Below are 21022 nucleotides of genomic sequence, written 5' to 3' on the forward strand. Positions count from 1 at the left end.
TCTCGCCATCAAACCATATATTTCTGATTAAATAGATACTTATTTACCCAGAAATGATTTATGGAAAAAATAAAGACCAAACCATGAGGCAGCAGCAGTTCAAATTTGACCCGCTTCCAGCTAAATCGACGGGAATTTGTCTTTTTCACCAGAGGTGGATCAAAAAATTTGACACCCAACCATTTTGTCAATTGTGCATTAAATATGGCCTAGTATTTTATAAAATTGATTAGGTCCAATTTTGCAACAAATATTTGGTACTTCCTTCACAATAAAACCTCCTTTTGGGCACTCGAAAAATGAAAAATGAATTTTCCTTGCAAAGAAAATGAAAACTTCCTTAGGCAACATTGTTTGGAATTCCAAGATGCATCCTTGTGCACAATATGAGATCATTTGAACAAACTATGCCATGAATGTGGCCATAAGATTGATTATTTGGCTTGAAAGCCATGAATCTTCACGCATGATAGCTCATTTCTGAGAACACTTTTTTAAAATAATTACTGTATTATAAGTTTATTATTTTTCCTAGAAACTAGGTCACATATAATGACACAATGCGAAGGTTTTCCAATTTTTTGATTTTTTTTTATTTTTTTATGCCCGTTTCAAAATGCGGTCAAAACGGCGGGCTTGACCTTTCCTAGCTAGTGGTTGAATCTTGGAAAACTTTTGGTGTTTCTATGACAAAATAGATACTTATGTAGCTATAAATGATTTTTGGAAAAAATAAATAGCAAACTATGAGGCAGCTGCAGTTCAAATTTGACCCATTTCCAACTGAATCGACGGGAATTTGTCTTTTTCACCAGAGGTGGATCAAAACTTTTGACACCCAACCATTTTGTCAATTGTGCATTAAACATGGCCTAGTATTTTATAAAATTGATTTGTTCCATTTTTGCAACAATTATTTGGTAGTTCCTTCACAAAAAAACCTCATTTCGGGCACTCAAAAAATGGAAAATGAATTTTCCGTGCAACAAAAATGAAAACCTCCTTAGGCAACATTGTTTGGAATTCCAAGATGCACCCTTGTGCACAATATGAGATCATCTGAACAAACTATGCCATGAATGTGGCCATAAGATTGATCATTTGGCTTGAAAGCCATGAATCTTCACGCATGATAGCTCATTTCTGAGAACACTTTTTTAAAATAATTACCGTATTACAAGTTTATTTTTTTCCTGGAAACCTTGTCACATATAATGACACAATGTGAAGGTTTTCCAATTTTTTGATTTGTTTTGAATTTTTTATGCCCGTTTCAAAATGCGGTCAAAATGGCGGGCTTGACCGTTCCTAGCTAGTGGTTGAATCTTGGAAAACTTTTGGTGTTTCTCTGACTAAATAGATACTTATGTACCTATAAATGATTTTTGGAAAAAATAAATAGCAAACTATGAGGCAGCTGCAGTTCAAATTTGACCCGTTTCCAATTGAATCGGCGGCAATTTGTCTTTTTCACCAGAGGTGGATCAAAACTTTTTACACCCAACCATTTTGTCAATTGTGCATTAAACCTGGCCTAGTATTTTATAAAATTGATTTGTTCCATTTTTTCAACAATTATTTGGTAGTTCCTTCACAAAAAAATCTCATTTCAGGCACTCGAAAAATGGAAAATGAATTTTCCGTGCAACGAAAGTGAAAACTTCCTTAGGCAACATTGTTTGGAATTCCAAGATGCACCCTCGTGCACAATATGAGATCATTTGAACAAACTATGCCATGAATGTGGCCATAAGATTGATCATTTGGCTTGAAAGCCTTGAATCTTCACGCATGATAGCTCATTTCTGAGAACACTTTTTTAAAATAATTACCGTATTACAAGTTTTTTATTTTTGCTGGAAACTTGGTCACATATAATGACACAATGCGAAGGTTTTCCAATTTTTTGAATTTTTTTGAATTTTTTATGCCCATTTCAAAATGCGGTCAAAACGGCGGGCTTGACCGTTCCTAGCTAGTGGTTGAATCTTGGAAAACTTTTGATGTTTCTTTGATTAAATAGATACTTATGTACCTAGAAATGATTTTTGGAAAAAATAAATAGCAAACTATGAGGCAGCTGCAGTTCAAATTTGACCCGCTTCCAGCTGAATCGACGGGAATTTGTCTTTTTCACGAGAGGTGGATCAAAACTTTTTACACCCGACCATTTGGTCAACTGTGCATTAAATATGTCCTAGTATTTTAGAAAATTGATTTGGTACAATTTTGCAATAATTATTTGGTAGGTCCTTCACAAAAAAACCTAATTTTGGGGACTAAAAAAGTGGAAAATTGATTTTTCGTGAAAACAAAATAAAAAATCCCTTTGGCAACATTGTCTTTTCACGCTCGATGCTGTCGTGACATATTTATGTGATCGAATGACCACAAATGCTCAGATCGGGAGGCTAGCTAGGCAGATGTTTTGTAGAGAAAATCATCTGACTGACTCATAGCAGCCGTCTATTGTTAATCGATTATGACCAATTGAGATGGTCATAACATCATCGAAGCCCGTACTTCGTTCTGATTGGTCCATGAGCATGTCATGCGATCAAACCATTAGAGACGTCGGATACTCCCACATCCAAGGGCCCACACACCCCCTCTCACCCACCGCGAGCTACCCCTAATAAACCACTGCGATCTGCTCTCTCCCTCGCACACCACTCCTCTCTCTCCCCCTAGAAAAACCCTAGCACTCCTGATCCAGATCCCTCCCCTCCCCTCGCCGCCATCCACCGCCGCTCGCCGCCGGCCTCGACCCCCTCCCCCTGCCCTCCGAACACTGTCGCAGGCCAGATCCACCGCAGCCCCCTCCCTGCCGCCTCCTCCTTCCTCCAGTACCACATCTCCAACCTTGCCTCTCGCTTCGCCGCCACGCGCCCCGCGCCCGCTGAGGCGCACCCGCCGGGGGCCCATGGCGTTGCCCAGTCCTCCGCTGGCCTCCTCACCGGCTTCTAGTTCGCCAGCTGTGAGCAGATCAGGCCGCGCACAGCAGACATGGAGGAGGACGCAGCCGCGGCTGCGGCGCCGGACTCGTGGGAGACGGGGCCATGAGCCGCCTGCTCCTCTCCTCCTCCACCTCCTTGGCCTCCCCCGCCACGCGCCGGGTCTGCTCCTCGCCCGACCTTGCCGACGACCACCAGGCCGCGGACGCGCAGCAGGAGCAGGACCCCGCACGCGGGACAATCCAGCCGCGCAGGTCGACCAGTTCCTCCGCAAGGCCCTCGAGAAGCCCCGCGAACGCCTCCAAGGTACGGCCCCGTCCTGCCCCTCTCCGCGCTCCTCTTCTTACTAGTTTTGGCTAGCTAGCTTCCGGGTAGAATTTCAGGTGCTTGTGGACGGCGAGGAGTTCGGGAATTCTCGCGTCCTTGTTCGGGACTAGCGCCTAGGCCTAGCTAGTACCTAGCAGCCCGAATCTGCTGCGGCTTGCTTGTTGGATGGATCGCGGCGGCCTAGTCGGGGTGCTTCATGGTCGGCCGCCTGCTCACTAGTTGGTGCCGATCTGTTTGTGCTACTCGCCTTTGACGTCTTCAGACTGACAACTGTCCTCAACTGCTACTTGGTAGCAGCTGGGATTAGCTAGAGGGAGGAGATGCGGTAGCTCCTTTTACTGCATCTTGAGATCCAGCTGCTCGCTTTGAGGCTCAACTGTGGTAGCTGAATTGGAGTGCTCCCGGCAGGCTGTATTCAATTGCGATCAGCAGGCGTTGCTTGTTGTAGGAACATGGTAGTTGGCGTTTTCAACTGCTACTACTTGCCAGCTGATTAACTGAGGGGAGGTCAGCTGTTGCTTGTTGCTACAATAGAATCCTCTAGTGTTCTCCCCATCGATCGGTTACTGCATCTCGAGCCTCAGCTCCAGATAAGCTTGTTATTTTTTTATGAACATGTAGAGCGCCTAGTTACTCTGCTTGAACAAATCATCTGTTTGGTTGATATAAACATTTCCTTTGTCCTGCCACTGCCCACTCTGTGGGCAGAGGAAATTGTACTGTGTCGCAGAGTCTACAAATGGTAAACCCAGTTATCCACTTGAATCTGGCCATTTCTGAATTCCTCCTGTGGGTTTGAATCATATCCTGCAAAGGATGGTGATGTCTAAAGCTGGTTGGTTCGCTTCCTTGACTTGATAACATCATGATTTGTCGGTCAGGGATTGCTAAGGCTTCCTTGTCATAAGTTTGAGGGTCGGGGATTGCTAAGGCTTCCTTGTCATAAGTTTGAAAGTGGTGTTTCCATCTGCTACTTACTATCAGTTTAATGAGATGGAGGTGCTGTTAACTTGATATCACAACACTCTGGTGCTCTCTGTTGCTGCATCTTGTGCTCAATTCAAACCTGTATTATTTCTCAGCACAGAAACCTGAGTTAAATTGCTCAAACAAACCATCTGCTAAGTACATGGAAATGTTTCTTCCACTGTGCGGGGAGAGTTAGTGTTACTCTGTGTCAAAAAGTTTAGAAAATGAAGAGCAAAAGTTTTCCACTTGAATTTGGTTGATTATTTAATTACCGATATGAGTCATATCTTTCAAATCATGATAATGTCTAAATCTGTTTGCTTTGCTTTCTTGACTTGATAGGATCGTGATTTGGTGGTCGAGCCTATGTCAACCACTGGTTCCACTCAGCCGAGCAGGCCAGACATAAGGCCCTTGTTCTGAACCTGCTTTTGTTGATCGGTTGCCATCAGGGGCGAGTTCTGCAAGGAGTTCAAGCAGAAGAACCCCAAGAACAAGTCTGTCGCTGTTGTAAGTTTCTTACAAAGACTAATTCCCACTCCCGATTTGCTTTCTATACCAGCATGTACACAGTAGAAATTAATCTGCCAGGTGTTGTATATTGGGTCATGATGGCGGAGCTGATTAGTCGCTTCCGCTGTATTTATTTTATCCAGGTAGGCAAAGCAGCCGGTGGGAGGTGGAAGAGCTTGAGCGAGTCGGTAAGTTATTGTGCGTTTGTTTGACGTTCGTTTTCTAGATCTTGCACGCGAGGTGTTTGTTTGAATGTGTCGACGGTGTTTGATTGACTAATTCGTTGTTGGTGAACTTGCTGGTATTGTGCATGTAGATCCTGGTGTACCAGCTTTGCAAGGCGTTGCTTTTTGCCACGAACGTGGTGTCCGGCACCATGACCTTGAGCCACACAACCTGCAAATTGGTGGATGGGTTGGTATCCTCTGGTTTGATCCCAGCAAGAGGAAGTGTTCTCTTCTCTTTATCAACCAAAGGCACTTTCTTCTCTCATGGATGGATGGGACTCCATCAATTTAGTACCAGTTTAGGTGTTAGTATTCTGTTGATGCTTGTGTTGATGCCATGCTTTTTGTCTTGTCATGTGCTGATATTAACTGGCAACATCAGCTCTCATGATTGCTTGCTTGCTTGCTTACTCTATAACCTGTACTGCTAAAACATGTTATTCTACTCCATGATGCTATATCATTTGCAAATACTCCTGGACATCAGCTCCCATGATGTTGCATTAGCTATAACCTGTACTTCTAAAAGAGGAGTTTAAACTAGAGTAATTTTTCAGCCATTATCTTTTTTTCTTTTGGGCGGATGCTCTCCACTGGAGTACAGTTGGGTACTGCATCTCTTTTTGCATTCCTTTTTCAGTCAGTGCTTGAATATTTTTTTTAAAGATGAATTGGAATACTCCTGGACAGCAGTACATGGAGTATAGCTGTAACTAGTACATGATTGATGGAGTATAGTAGTCCATTAGGAGTATAGCTGGACTATGCTCTCGGTACACTGCAAAGAATTTCCCTGTACAATCCTGATGGGATTATGTATATGATCATGTCCTGTAGAATTGAATTTCTTTGGCTGTTCTGTAAACTGAATTTGGTTCGGTTAAAAAATGGCACTACCTGACAGTTTTGGGCAGCGAGCTTCTAACTGATAAATGAGTTCGTTATGCTCATAATTTCAAGTTGGCCTCTACATATGAGTTGTAAAGCATGTTCTAAGGTTTCTGTAGAGTACTTATTTGCTTCGTTTGGATGTACCTTTTGAGAGTAACTATCTATTTAGTTTGTTGTCCAGAAATATAGTACAGTTTGTAAAAGCAACCAATTCATGATAAGACTTGGTGAGGCTGATGCACATAGCTACTTTCAGTACATTGTAACAGTGTTGATTGTTGGACAAGCTAAATCATGTGTCTTGCTCATTTAATATAAACATTATGTAGAGCTCTGTTTCTTCTTCTTTTGCGTCCTATATGTATGTGTCTGACGACGAAGGTGGTTTCTTCAGAATTGATCGAGTCTGACAAAGTCGTTCTTGGTACTTTAGTATTTTTCTTGTTATCTGCAGCTAGTTGTATATGTGGTGCAATTGTGCAGAGCTACTAGTCGTGCTTGGTACTTTAGTATTTTGCTTTCCTCTGTATTGGGTATATTATTTTCTGCTACTAATCGATGAATGCAATAATTAAAGAGAACCAAACTACTTCTATTGATTTCCGCTACATCGTTTCTACCTGTTTGTGTGTAAAACCATTCTTAAGCCTGAATGGTACTTTTCTTGTTTTTGTCAATTTTGTTCCTATGAAAAGTCTTCTCTCTTTAGCTCATGCTCGTTACCTCCTCCCCTCATGTTTCACAGGAAGATGATAAACCTTTTTAAGATCAAGGGGCAGAAGAAGGAAGAGGCGGCCAACTCAAATGGGGGGCCTCCTGTTAAGCAAAGTCCAGGTATATGTCTATGCCTGACCTCAAGGTTTAGTAGCTATTGTCCTGCTCATGCTCTTGTTTGGTTGGGGGTGTTAGATGAAATGGTAGGGTTAATTAAAGGGTTCTTGGTTAGCACTCCTTTTAAATTTAGTTGATTTTCTCACTGTCTATCATCATGGCTTAAGGTTGTTGTTCTGAAATTTACACGGCTTAGGTTTTAATCAATTGGCATGTTCATGTTAGTTGTTACGGAGTAAATATGATATGAACACTGGCAATTGAGCACCACCACTACTAGTATAACTCAGCTTTATTTTCTAATCGGTAGGTATCTAGTACTAGTAGATTCAGAATATGTAGTCCTGAAAATTAAAGGGAGCAGCAGTAAATGAGTCAAACAAAAATATTCATCTGCAAATGTCTGTGTGTGTTCGATTTGATCTGGTTTGCTCTGTTGCTGAAGCTCCTCTTTGCTCTAACCATTTCCGCACCAAATGCATAATGTTCTGTTTTTATTTTGTTCCTAATTGTTTTATTTATAACCTGTAGATGTCCTTTGTTCATTGAAGTGCTGACTACTGCAACAAGTCCCATGATGAAGAAGCTAGAATTCGCACCCAGCAAAGAGAACCTCATTGGAGCTTGTTATTGTTTGATCTTTTTGTGTATTAGAAAACTGGATACTATGTACTAGTTACTAAAGGGAAACAAAGAGTTTGCATTGCAAACTCGGCGGGACCGATCGCTCATTTTGGTGAGACCGAAATGTTACGAAGGGAGACAGAGAGTTTACAATCCCATCTCGGTGAGACTGAGATCCCTGTCGGTGAGACCGAAGTGATTAGGGTTTGTGGCTATGGCTATGTCAGATGAACTCGGTGGCGCCGGATAGATCAATACGGTGGGGCCGAGTTTGACTTTTACGTTTAGGACAAATATGGAAGTGGGAAAGTGGTTGAGGGTTTTGGAGCATATCACTAAGCATTTTGAGCAAGCAAGACATTAAGCAACACCTCATCCCCTTTTAATAGTATTGGCTTTCCGATGGATTCAATGTGATCTTGGACCACTAAAATAGAAAATGTAGAGTCTTGAGCTTTTGCCAATGCTTGTCCTTAGCATCTTGAAGGGGTTCAACATCCTCTTGTCCATGCCACTCCAATGTTGAACTTATCTGAAATATACTAGATGAAAGTATTAGTCCAACAAGAGATATGTTGACATTAATTACCAAAATCACCCTGGGAGCACTTTGGTAATTGATGACAACATACATCAAAGGTTTAGATAAGTATATAAGGAGATAGTAAGTAAAGCTTTGGAAAGACATGAAACATTCATTAGCTCCCCCTATTTGTATGCAAACAGGTGAATGTGAGAATGCAAGCATGAGACTGCATAAGCATGACACAGCAAGCAATGAGTTACATGTATCTTGGCTATATGCATCAGAGCAGAAAGCAAACATCAGGGCTAAAGATATGTGCATGAGAGCAAATATCAGAGCAAATGTGTAGATGTTGAGAGTGTACTTTCATGTTTATGAATCTCTCTTGCAAACAATATTTACATCAGCAAGAGATCCTCATGCACATGAGTGTGATGCATATACTTACCTTGTGGTGTTGAGCTGGCTTTGGAAGAGATGAACCTGAGTAAACAAGGTTAGATAACACAAGAACATCTACTAAATAGAGCAAGAGCAGAAGATCACAAGAATACCAAGACTGGGATGACATGTAGAGAGTGAGTACTAAGCACTCTAGTTGGTTGTAGACATGTCCCCAAGAATAAAGATATGCAATGAATTCCAAAGATTTTCTTCCTTTAGATGTCTTGCTCCCCCTGGATAATGGGAGAAGATAGCGTAGTAGAAAATCAGAATAAATAAACACAACATGAATTATCATGTATTTCCCCTCTTGAAGACATGAGACAACTTTCCTCTTAAACTAAGAAGCATCAGGAGAGGCTTGAAGTGTGCACTACCTCCTATTTAATAAGCTTTGACGTGCTCTCTCTCCCCCTTTGACATCAATTTCCAAGAAGGGACTTCTGGAGCATGAGTCAACAAGGTTTGGTCCTTGAGTCACATTATAAAGCAACATGTAATATGATGCTAGTAGAGGACAGGCATCATTGAGTGGAGCTGGCACAAATATGCAGAAAGCAAGTGACATAGGTTTTATCTCAGTAGTGAAATCGGTAGCACCGAGTTGTTGCCTTTGGTGGCACCGAGATGGTTCGGTTAGGCCGAATAAAACAATTCGGTGAGGCCGAAATCAATCAAGAGAATCTACACTTATCACCTCAGCTCACTTAGGCAAATTAGACCTCACAAAGATTTGCAAGGAATTGGATGCAGAAAAATGCGGATAAAAGAAAAGTTAGAAAGAAAGTCTAGATGAAGTTCTTTTTTTAAAGGGGAAAAGAAAATTCAAGAAAAAACGAATGCAAGAACATAGAGAAACAACAGAAAACTTCATCTAGAAGTGGGCGGCGACAAAGTCACATATATTAGAGTATATTGACTTAGGAGTCAAGTGAGGTCACTTGATCATAGGTCATACTCATCGTTTAAGCTCAAAATGGGGTTGCCATTTTTCATTTAAGTATTTTTGATGTATTCTCATCTTGTTGAGCTGCTTTGAACCATGTCTTGGGGTAAAGCTTCTCTAAGATGGAATGACATACCTTGGTGGTGAGTTTGATCTTGTTCATGTGTAGTTGAACTTGTGTAGGCTGCTCAAGGTTGATGTAGTCCATCAAGAGTTGACCACTTGTAATTGAAGTTCATCCTCCTACATGGGTTAGTTTTGCAAGGAAAAGCACTTGTGTATCCAAATGACAATCATGAAATTTGATTCCAAATGAACTTTCATATATAAGAGAAATTGTCAAAGGATAAATTGAATGGATTTGTGCTTGATTGACTTCAACCACCAAATTGTAGAGACTTGGAGATGTAGATATTGCTTAGAGTGTGATTGAGTTGCAATCTCATGGAGTTGGACGCATCCAAGTACCTACAAGGGTTAGATAGCATGCAAGGGTACAAGTATATCCATGATATGTGATCATCATCATAAGAGAAGTATCAAGGATTAGTCATATAAAGGCACATGCCTTGCAAGCATCCACATGGAGTTTCTACTCCAAATTTGAGGCATCAATAATGTTCAATTCACCTCTCAACCTGCAAAACACTTTCTCATCAAGTGGTTTGGTAAATATATCCGCCAATTGCTTATTGGTATGAACATGCTTAAGATTGATATCCCCTTTGGCAACATGATCACGAATGTAATGATGACGAACTTCAATATGCTTGGTTCGATAATGTTGCACGGGGTTGTGAGAAATCTTAATGGCACTGTCATAGTCACAAAGCAAATTAACATGTTTCACATATATCCCATAATCCTTAAGAGTTTGGGTCATACAAAGTAATTGAGCACAACATGAACCAGCGACAATGTATTCTGCTTCGGTGGTGGATAAGGGTACCGAGTTTTGTTTCTTGGAGGACCAAGACACAAGAGATCTACCAACAAATTGACAAGTACCCGAAGTGGACTTTCTATCGGCATAGTTAGAATTGGAGTAGCCAACAAGATTGAAGGAAGACCTCTTAGGATACCGAATGCCAAAATTTGGTGTATGAATTATGTATCTCACTATCCTTTTCACAACCTTAAGATGGCATTCTTTTGGGGATGCTTAATAGCGTGCATACATGCACACACTTAGCATAATATCGGGACGGGAGGCACATAGATATAACAATGAACCAATCATAGAGCGGTAAACTTTTTGGTCAATCGGTTCGCCATCCTTTGTCAAGTCAAGATTTCCACTAGTAGGCATGGGTTTATTCATACCTTTGCATTCTTGCATGTTGAACTTCTTGAACAAGTCCTTAGTGTACTTCGTTTGAGAGAGAAAGGTTCCCTTCTTAGTTTTCTTGATTTCCAAACCAAGGAAGAACTTGAGTTCACTCATCATACACATCTCAAACTTCTCCGACATTAGCTTTCCAAACTTTTCACTAAAATGAGGGTTAGTTGAACCAAATACGATATCATCAACATAAATTTGGAACACAAATAATTCTCCATTAACCCTTTTAGTAAAAAGTGTAGAGTCAATTTTACCAATTTCAAAACCTTTCTCAATAAGAAACTTTGGCAGGCATTTATACCACGCTCTAGGAGCTTGTTTAAGACCATAGAGAGCTTTGTGAAGTTTGTAAACATGGTCGGGTTTCTCAGGATTGACAAAGCCGGGAGGTTGCTTAACATAAACTTCCTCCTCAATATCACCATTTAGAAAAGCACATTTGATGTCCATTTGATATAAGGTGATATCATGATGATTGGCATAAGCAAGTAAAATGTGAATGGACTCAAGTCTAGCAACGGGGGAATATGGCTTACCATAGTCCATACCTTAGACTTGAGTGTAGCCTTGAGAAAGGAGACGAGCCTTGCTTCATACAACTTGTCCATCTTCATCTTGCTTGTTCCGAAACACCCATTTGGTTCCAATGACATTGTGCTTGTCGTCGGGCTTCTCAACCAATGTCCACACGTGGTTTCTCTCGAAGTTGTGTAGCTCTTCATGCATGGAGTTCACCCAGTCCGGGTCATCAAGGGCTTCTTCAACCTTCATAGGTTCAATGCTAGAGATGAATGAGTAATGTTCACAGAAATTAGCCAAACGAGTTTTAGAGCGAGTAATTCTCCCGTTTTGAATATCATCAAAGATTTGTTCGACGGGATGATCTCGTGAGACTCTTTCTCGAACCCGTGAGAGATTTTGCTTGGGTCGGGGTGGAACATTATCTTCATCATTTTGCTCTTCTTCTTGTCTTTGTTTGTTGTTGTTGGCGTTGTTGTTCTCCCGTGGAGGTGGAGAAGGAGGTCGTTGCGATTCATCTTGTTGTACATCCTCATTTTAATCATCTTGATGTGTCCCACTTGTGGATGCATCCAAGTCAACTTGTGGTTCACCTTGGCGTGAAGTTGAGGCTTCCACTTGGACGGACGATGTACTCTCCTTCACCTCCGTTGGGCGAATCTTGCCGGATTGCTTCTGAAGGATATTTGTCACCTACATCAATAGGCAATTGCTCTACTTGTGAGCCGTTAGATTCATCAAACTTCACATCTACCGTCTCTTCAACCTTTTGGGTGAAACTGTTGTAGACACGGTAAGTGTGAGAATTTGAGCCATAACCTAGTAGGAAACCATCATGAGATTTGGGGGAAAACTTTGAACGGCGATGCTTATCAAGAATGTAGCATGTTGAGCCGAATATCCGAAAGTATCCAACTTGGTGTTTGTACCGGTGAGAAGCTCGTATGCCGTCTTGCCGAGTAGCTTGTGCAGATATATATGATTCGTTTCATGGCAAGCTGTCTCAACCGCTTCTGCCCAAAAGTGTTTTGGCATCTTGTACTCATCAAGCAACGTTCTCGCCATTTCGATGAGCGTCCGGTTCTTCCTCTCAACAACTATGTTTAGTTGAGGTGTGTACGTAGCCGAGAACTCATGTGAGATACCTTCTTTGTCAAGAAAGGTGTCCACATTGGCGTTCTTAAACTCCGTTCCGTTGTCGTTGTGAACCTTCTTGATCTTCACTTCAAATTGGTTTTGGACCTTCCTAGCAAAGTTTTTGAAGATGTTTTGGACCTGCGATTTATCATCGAGAAAGAACACCCACGTAAATCGTGAAAAATCATCAACAATGACCAACCCAAATGATTTACCACCGAGACTCTTGTAGGCATTGGGACCGAAAAGATCCATGTGAAGTAGCTCTAGTGGTCTTGTCGTGGTCATGATGTTCTTCATGGGATGACTTCCTCCAACTTGCTTTCCTCCGTGGCAAGCACTACAAAGTCTATCCTTGTCAAATATAACATCTTTAACACCAAGGATATGATCACCTTTAATAAGCTTGTCAAGATTTTGCATGCCCACATGACCTAATCGTCTATGCCACAACCAGCCTTTAGAAGATTTAGCAATTAAGCAAGTTCTAGGTTGAGCCTTTTTAGTGAAATCAACAATGTATAGATCACCCTTACATATGCCGGTAAAGACCATTTTATGATTATCTCTTTGAAACACTTGGGAATCTATTTTGTAAATAGCACATTAAATCCAAAGTTAGCTAATCTAGATACCGAAAGTAAATTATAGCCAAGAGATTCAACGAGCATCACATTTTGTATGGAGCTATCATGTGAGATGGTCACCTTACCAAGGCCAACCACCTTACCCTTTGAGTTTTCACCAAAGGTGACATACTTTCGAGGGCCATCGTTTTCAGCAAGCTGACGAAACATATCTTTGTCCCTGATCATGTGATCAGTACATTCACTATCAAGGACCCACTCTTTTCCTCCAGCCATGTAGCCGCGAAGATTAGCCATAAGACCAAAGTGTCTCATAGACTCTTCAAGATCAAAGTCATCGTCATCATCCTCATCATAGTATCCATGTTCAACATCGTCTTGCAAGTGATCATTTCCTAGAGAGAGTAATTCATTAGACATATGATTTTGACAATGTTCATCTCTATGAATTATAATAGCTTCGGAAATAATATTGCTAATGATTCCAACATCTCCTCTGGCACGCATAATATTGGTAACCTAAAATAAACAATCTCCAAACTTAGGATCATTGGGATTCATCTTTCTCAAAGTAATGGACTTGTGAAGAATCTCATCTAAGTTTTTCAGGGAATAGTTCGGAAATCGTTCCTCAAGAAATTTCCATATAGTATAAGAGCAATCAAGAGCTGGCAAGTGACCAATGAAATTTCTAGGCAAACCTCTAGTGATAAGATTGATAGTTCTAAGGTTGCGGATCATGTCAAAGGACTCATCCGGGGTAGGATGCAAGGATCAACAAGGGTTTCGCAAGGAGTAGTAATGTACTTGTGCAAATGATATTCATGAAAGATCCCAAGCATCTCATTTTTCCACTCACTAAAGAACTCTCCATCAAGAATAGGCACTCTATGTCTAAGACTCCCAACATAGACTCATCCATATTCCTCCAATGGTGATTAAACCAAAGCTATGGAAACCAAAGCTCTGATACCAATTGAAAGGATCGAGAAGAGGTGTCTAGAGGGGGTGATTAGACCCTCAACAAGTAAAGTTGGCAGATTTTAAGATTTTCAAGTTGAGGTGATAGATTAGCATAATTTCAACCATGCACACAATACAATTCAAGCACGCATGCAAAGAGTATATGAGCAGCGGAAAGTAAAGCATGCAACTTGCAAGAAAGTAAAGGGGTGGGATTGGAGTGTGCAAATGCAATTGGAGACACAGAGATTTTTGGCCTGGTTCGATAGGTGGTGCTATTGTACATCCACGTTGGGGGAGACTTCAACCCACAAAGGGTAATGGCTGCGTGAGTCCACGGATGGCTCCACCCACGAAGGGTCCACGAAGAAGCAACCTTGTCTATCCACCAAGGCCATCGCCCACGAAGGACTTGCCTCACTTGGGTAGATCTTCACGAAGTAGGCGATCTGATTGCCCCTACAAACTTCTTGGTTCAACTCCACAATCTTGACGGAGGCTCCAAAGCGACACCTAACCAATCTAGGTGATACCTCCAAAAGGTAATAGATGTTGTGTTGATGATGAACTCCTTACTCATGTGCTTCAAATGATAGTCTCCCCAATACTCAATTCTCTCTCACAGATTTGGCTATGGTGGAAAGATGATTTGAGTGGAAAGCAACTTGGGGAAGGCTAGAGATCAAGATTCATATGGTTGGATTGGAATATCTTGGTATCAACACATAAGTAGGTGGTTCTCTCTCAAAAAATGAGTAGTGGAAGTGTAGGTTCATTCTGATGGCTCTCTCCATGAATAAAGAGGGAGTGGAGGGGTATATATAGCCTCCACACAAAATCTAACCATTACACAATGATTCCCAAACTCGGTGCACTACTGGAATCAGCTTCTTTGCCGTCCACCATGGCGGACGGCGAAGGCATAGATCCCGGACGGCAAAGTCCTTTGCCGTCAGCCAGCGGACGGCAAATCGTCTAGCTTAACACGTGCCAACAAAGGCCTTCTTTGTTGTCCGCTTTGCAGAAACGGATGACAAAGGATTGTGCCGTCCGCCATCCAAGGCCAGCAGACAACGACGACGGACAGCAGCGGTGTGGGGTGAGAGCCGTTAGGGGGTTAACTGCGCTCTTTGCCGTTCGCCAGCTGACGGCAAAGAGGCAAAGCTCTTTGCCGTCCGCTGACGGATGGAAAAGAGCTTAGCTAGGGCAGCACTGAGAAGCTGCCACGTGGCCAACTATGCCGTCTGCCAGTAGACGACATAGATGGCCCTGTTTGCTAGGCCTATTTGGTCACTTTGCCGTCCGCTTGCAGATGGCAAAATGACCAAATAGGCAGCCAGTGTTCCCAGTTTGCACAGGTGACTGCCAGCGGACAACAAAGAGGCTATACATCCCCTGTTTTTATTTTAATCCAATTAATTAGACATGGTTTCTGACATAGATATACATGCATACATATCTAACATATCCAACAGCATGTCCAACAACATATTTCATCAAATCCAACAACATAGTTCAACAAAGTCCAACATATCCATATATACATAACCACAAACAAGTTTCCAATAACATATCCATATAGACATACATATCCAAACAAGTTTTCATAAACAACAAGGAAGCATAGAAGAATAGTACACTCCATGAATCCAAGCCTTCCTCACGTAAAGCAAAACTGCAAATTGGGAAAGATGGAAGTTAGAAGAAGAAGAAGAAGAAGACTAGTTAGAGGATGAAGTAGAAGAAGAAGAAGAATAAGAAGAAGATTTCTTCTTCTCCTTCTTTTTCTCCTCTCCTCTTCTTTATCTTGTTCTTCTTCTAACTAAGGTAAGTACAAATGCCATTTTATTGCTAAGCTAGGTAAAAATGCTAAGTGTAGCTCATTTTAGAGCTAAGCTAGGTAAATAGGTCATTTTGGAGCTTAGTAAGGTTATTATGTCATTTTCGAGGAAAATAAGCTAAGTCTATATCATTTTGGAGGTAACAAAGATTATCATGACATTTTTTACCTAAGTATGCTAAGTATGTCATAAATGAACTGAATAAGCTAAGTATAGCTCATTTTTTTTATTTAACTTGGGTAATTATGCCATTTAGGAGGAAAATAAGCTAAGTATACATTTGTAAAGCAAAACATTAGAGAAAACTTACCCTCATCACAAAAATATGATGAAGATCGCAACTAAGGTAACAATTGATCCAACGGCATAATGATACCAAGCCTCATTATCAATGGCATATTTTCTAATCTTCTTAAGCTTCAGGCGCATTGCATCCATCTTCAAGTGCATTGCATTCATCTTCATCTTGTGATCATCGATGACATCGGCAACATACAACTCCAATGTCATCTTTTCTTCTTCAATTCTTTTAATTTTTTCTTTGAAATACTCATTTTCTTTTTCAACTAAATTTAACTTCTCGACGAGAGGGTTGGTTTCAAATTCTGGTTCACATACCTCCTAGATTAAAATATCTCTATGTCAGCTTGATGGCCATAATTGTCATAAATGCGAAATGCAACAAATAGTTATGAAAGAGAATTTACCACATCTGAATCATAAAGCAGGCGAGGGCCGACGGGGACGGACATCAAGACCATGGCACTATGTATAAGAAACAATCATACAAAGTAAGAAATTATGCATACCAACTACATAAATCATACAAAGTACAACATAAAAATTTGAATACCTAATAATCGCTATCGGTAATGACGTGCTCATCATCATCATTAATAAATGCATCATCATCATCACTATCGGCAATGACGTGCTCATCATCATCATTAATAAATGCATCATCATGTGGAAGGCCACCTTTACGTAATCGTTCAAGCATTGACAGGTCATCTGCAGCAGTAACTTCTTCTTCTTCCGGCTCTTCTTGTTCCGGCTCAGGGTTAGATTCACTATCGTTGTCTACTTCAATGTTCTGGGGTGGAGTAGTGCATTTCTTGAATCATTTTTTGGCAAGACGTGGTTCTTGGAAGAATTCTCCTTCGTCATATGTGTCTTGGTTAATGTGACATTCATAATCCTCTTCATTGGGGGGGAGGTTGTCTAACATGTGGCGGCACTTCATAAACGACATCCCAACCACTGAGATTTGGATCACTTTGACATGCCCACGGTAGATAGAAAACTTGGGTTGCCTGTTGAGACATAATATAGACATCAGGAACATGCAAATGGGTGCTTTGTTTGATTTCGACTAGCCCTATATGTTCATGAGTCCTTGTAGTCTCCCTGGGCTGGAACCAATAACATCTGAAACTACGACGTTTGGTGGGTTTTCACCAAAGAATTGAAGTTCATAAATTGCTTCAACTCTTCCATAATACTCAACACCTCCTTCGCCGATAGCAAAGACACAAAAATTTGTAGACTTTCGGTCGGCCATAGATAGCTCTTTGCCATAGGTACGAAAGCGATACCCGTTGATGTCGTAATTGTCGAATGAACGCACCTTATAGTCAAAACCATTAGCTACTTGTCTCAATTCGGCATCCATAATCTCTGAATTAGCCTACAAGTTTAATATGAAAGGATTGTTGCATTAGTCGCAAATTAGACAAAGAAATGACAGGGTCTAATGGAAATTACCGTTTTTTGAACCAAGAGATGAAACTGGGATATTCGCATCCTTGCTTTGCCAGAAGCTCATACTCTTCGACAGAATCCTTTTGGATCACCGCTCCATACGAGAATATGGCGACATATCGACTGCATCAAATATCCAGGAATAAGAGCAGTTCAAAGAAATTAGAAGTTGTGAAATAATATAACGAGATCTTACTCGATGTACGGTCGCACTTTTGTTAGGTTGTTATAGAGATACAGCCAAATGGTCCGCCATTCTTCAACATCCAACGATACTAGTTTCCAAGCACTGGATGGTGCGAGATTCCCTTTGAATAGGCTGAGGTTGGATTGACCCTTTTTAGGCTCATCAGCATTGTACCGAGGCTTCGGATTATGCAAATTACGATTTTTGGCTCCCTAGTGTGCTGTCATGAAGTTTGACGCATCCTCAGTGACGAATGCCTCATCCATTGATGCTTCTATTCTACGTTTATTTTTACATTTTGCTCGAAGCGTCCTCTGCATCCTCTCAGTTGAGTAGCACCAACGATTTTGCACGCCCCCCCCCCCCAATCGTGCCTCGGTCGGGAGATGCAAAATCAAGTGTTGCATTGGATTAAAGAAGCTTGGCAGAAAGATCATCTCTAACTTGCAGATCAACTCCAGCGCCAACTGTTCCATTTCTTCTAGGAGGCCAGGCGATAGTTCTTTCGCACAAAGAACACGGAAGAAATAGCTCAGCTCTGCTAGCACTAGCCATTCATCCTCAGGGATGAAGCCACACTACATCACCAGCATTATCCGCCCAATCCATATGTGACAATCATGAGTTTTGAGACCAAATATTTTCAATTTATCAAGACTCGCTCCCCTCTATAGATTTGCTGCATACCCATCGGGGAACATCAACTGCACTTTCACCCATAAAATAATTTCCTTCATAGCTGGCCTTCCAAGATTGAACCATGCCTTTGGCTTCTTCCAGTTCCGCTCTCCTTCCGGTTCTTGCATGTTTTGTAACGGTCTATCACAGAGCTCCTCTTGATCGTCTATAGCCATAGTATTATCCTTTGATTTCCCCTCTATTGCAAACAATGTACCAAAAATGGCTTCGGCGATATTCTTTTCAATGTGCATCACGTCGATGTTGTGTGGGCAAAGGAGGTCTTTGAAGTAAGGCAGATCCCAGAAGCATGTCTTGTGAGTCCAGGCGTGTTCCTTATTATACCCCTTGAAATACCCTGGATGCTCTGGATCTAGCTCGAGAGCGTTTAACTAATCTAGGGTCTGTTGGCCTATCAACGCAGGTGGTGCAGAGTGTTTGACAACTTTACCTTTCATGAAGTTCTTCTTGTCTTTCCTGAACTTATGGCCAGGATCTAGAAACTGTTTATACAAGTCGAAGCAACTATACTTGTGCCCCGCCGTCAGCCAATCAAACTCAAGAGCTCCGTTGTATGTGGGGCACGGGAACCTTCCATGCATATACCAGCCAATGAATAGAGCATACACCGGCAAGTCATGCATCGAGTACATGTACCGGGCACGCATTATGAAGTTCTCCTTGCTGAAGGCGTCGTATGTCTTGAACCAATTATCCCAAGCTTCTTGCAATTCGTCCTTAAGCGGCTGCATGTACACATTCATATTCTTCCCCAGATAGTTGGGCCCTGGAATTATGAACGTCAGAAAAATGTTCTTTCTTTGAGTGGAATCACAAACACGGGCCAACAGCTGTATGGGGCGGCCATCTGACCAAACACACAGAACCCATCTGTGTTGACGGCAACTCGAGGATGCCTTGGATCTGCCGTTTTTTCCGTATGTAATGCATCGAAGTGCTTCCATGCTTCAGCATCCGATGTGTGCACCATCATCACATTCCCATCTGCATCTAGTTCGGTTCTTTTGTCCGTTTTGTGCCATGTCATCTGTCTGGCCGTCTCTTCGACCATGAAAAGACATTGAAGTCTTGGTACGATTGGAATATATTGAAGAACATTAAAGGGTATTTTGGTATGCGTCTTCTCACCCATACCATGGTCTACCACAACATACCTGGAAGAACTGCAAATGGGACAATAGTTCAAGTCCTCATACTGAAGCCTAAATAAGACACATCCTTTCTCACAGGCATGTATCTTCTCATTGGGCATCTTAAGAGCACGGAGGATTTCGTTTGACTGGTACAGGTTTGGAGGTAGCACATGGACTTTGGGTAGAAATCGTCCGAAAACTGTCATCATCGCGTCGTAGCATTCTCTGCCCAAGTTGAATTTAGCCTTCAAAACCATTATTTGTGAGATGGCATCCAGCTGACAAAGCTCAGTGTGCTCGTGGAGAGGGCGTTTTGAGGACTCCAACATTTCAGTGAATGCCTTTGCAGATTCCTCCATCTCCTCGTCTGAGTCCCGAGCCTCGTCAAAGTCTTGCACCATGTCTGCGGTCCCGGTACCATGCTCGTCGGTGCGACGATGAACCACCTCGGCTCTGGCACGTTGGGCAGACTCACCATGTAATGTCCAGACCGTGTAACCAGGCATAAAACCAAACTTCTCCAGGTGTTTACTCATTTGAAGCTCGTCCCTCTAATTATAGTTGTCGCACCGGACACAGGGGCACCAGCTTAATTTCTGGCCATTTGCAAATGCGGCTCTAACAAACCCCTTAGTTTTTGTTAACCATTCCTCGGTCCAAACATACTGACTAGTGTAACCGATGTACATCCACACACGATCACTCATATTGACTTCCTACTGGACAAACAAGAAATATATACATAATTAATTAAGCAAACCATATCCATCAGTTAATGGAGTTTGTCAGTGTTATTACGTCCATGCAACCTACACGCTAATAGGTAAGGATAGGTCCTAATCCCACCCGAGTATGTGTAGATCGGGTTCATTTTCCCATGCTCTTCTCTGGATTCGATGCTTTGGGACGCCAGACATCGGCGTCACTTGTGGGACGTGGATGTAGTTCGGTATGTTACTTGCCCGAGATTCGACCGTCTGTATCCCAATACCTCGTTCAATCTCGTTACCGGCAAGTCACTTTACTCGTACCATAATGCATGATCCCGTGACCAGACACTTGGTCACTTTGAGCTCATTATTATGATGCATTACCGAGTGGGAGTAGAGATACCTCTCCGTCATACGGAGTGACAAATCCCAGTCTCGATCCGTGTCAATCCAACAGACACTTTCGGAGATGCCCGTAGCATACCTTTATAGTCACCCAGTTACATTGTGACGTTTGGTATACCCAAAGCACTCCTACGGTATCCGGGAGTTACACGATCTCATGGTCTAAGGAAAAGATACTTGACATTGGAAAAGCTCTAGCAAATGAACTACACGATCTTGTGCTATGCTTAGGATTGGGTCTTGTCCATCACATCATTCTCCTAATGATGTGATCCCGTCATCAACGACATCCAACGTCCATAGTCAGGAAACCACGACTATCTGTTGATCAACGAGCTAGTCAACTAGAGGCTCACTAGGGACATGTTGTGGTCTATGTATTCACACGTGTATTACGATTTCCGGATAATACAATTATAGCATGAATAAAAGACAATTATCATGAACAAGGAAATATAATAATAATCCTTTTATTATTGCCTCTAG

General features: G+C 41.9%; 1 long non-coding RNA gene across 1 annotated transcript; it reads left to right on the forward strand.

Moving 5' to 3' along the window:
- The first annotated feature begins 2679 nt into the window (after positions 1-2679).
- Positions 2680-7761, forward strand: LOC123104568 (uncharacterized). Its single transcript, XR_006450436.1, has 5 exons — positions 2680-3260; positions 4593-4760; positions 4907-4951; positions 5080-6715; positions 7244-7761. It is a non-coding gene; the product is annotated as an uncharacterized lncRNA (long non-coding RNA).
- Positions 7762-21022: the final 13261 nt, after the last annotated feature.

The sequence above is a fragment of the Triticum aestivum genome, chromosome 1B (genome assembly GCF_018294505.1).
Source record: "Triticum aestivum cultivar Chinese Spring chromosome 1B, IWGSC CS RefSeq v2.1, whole genome shotgun sequence".
Classification (NCBI taxonomy): Eukaryota; Viridiplantae; Streptophyta; class Magnoliopsida; order Poales; family Poaceae; genus Triticum; species Triticum aestivum.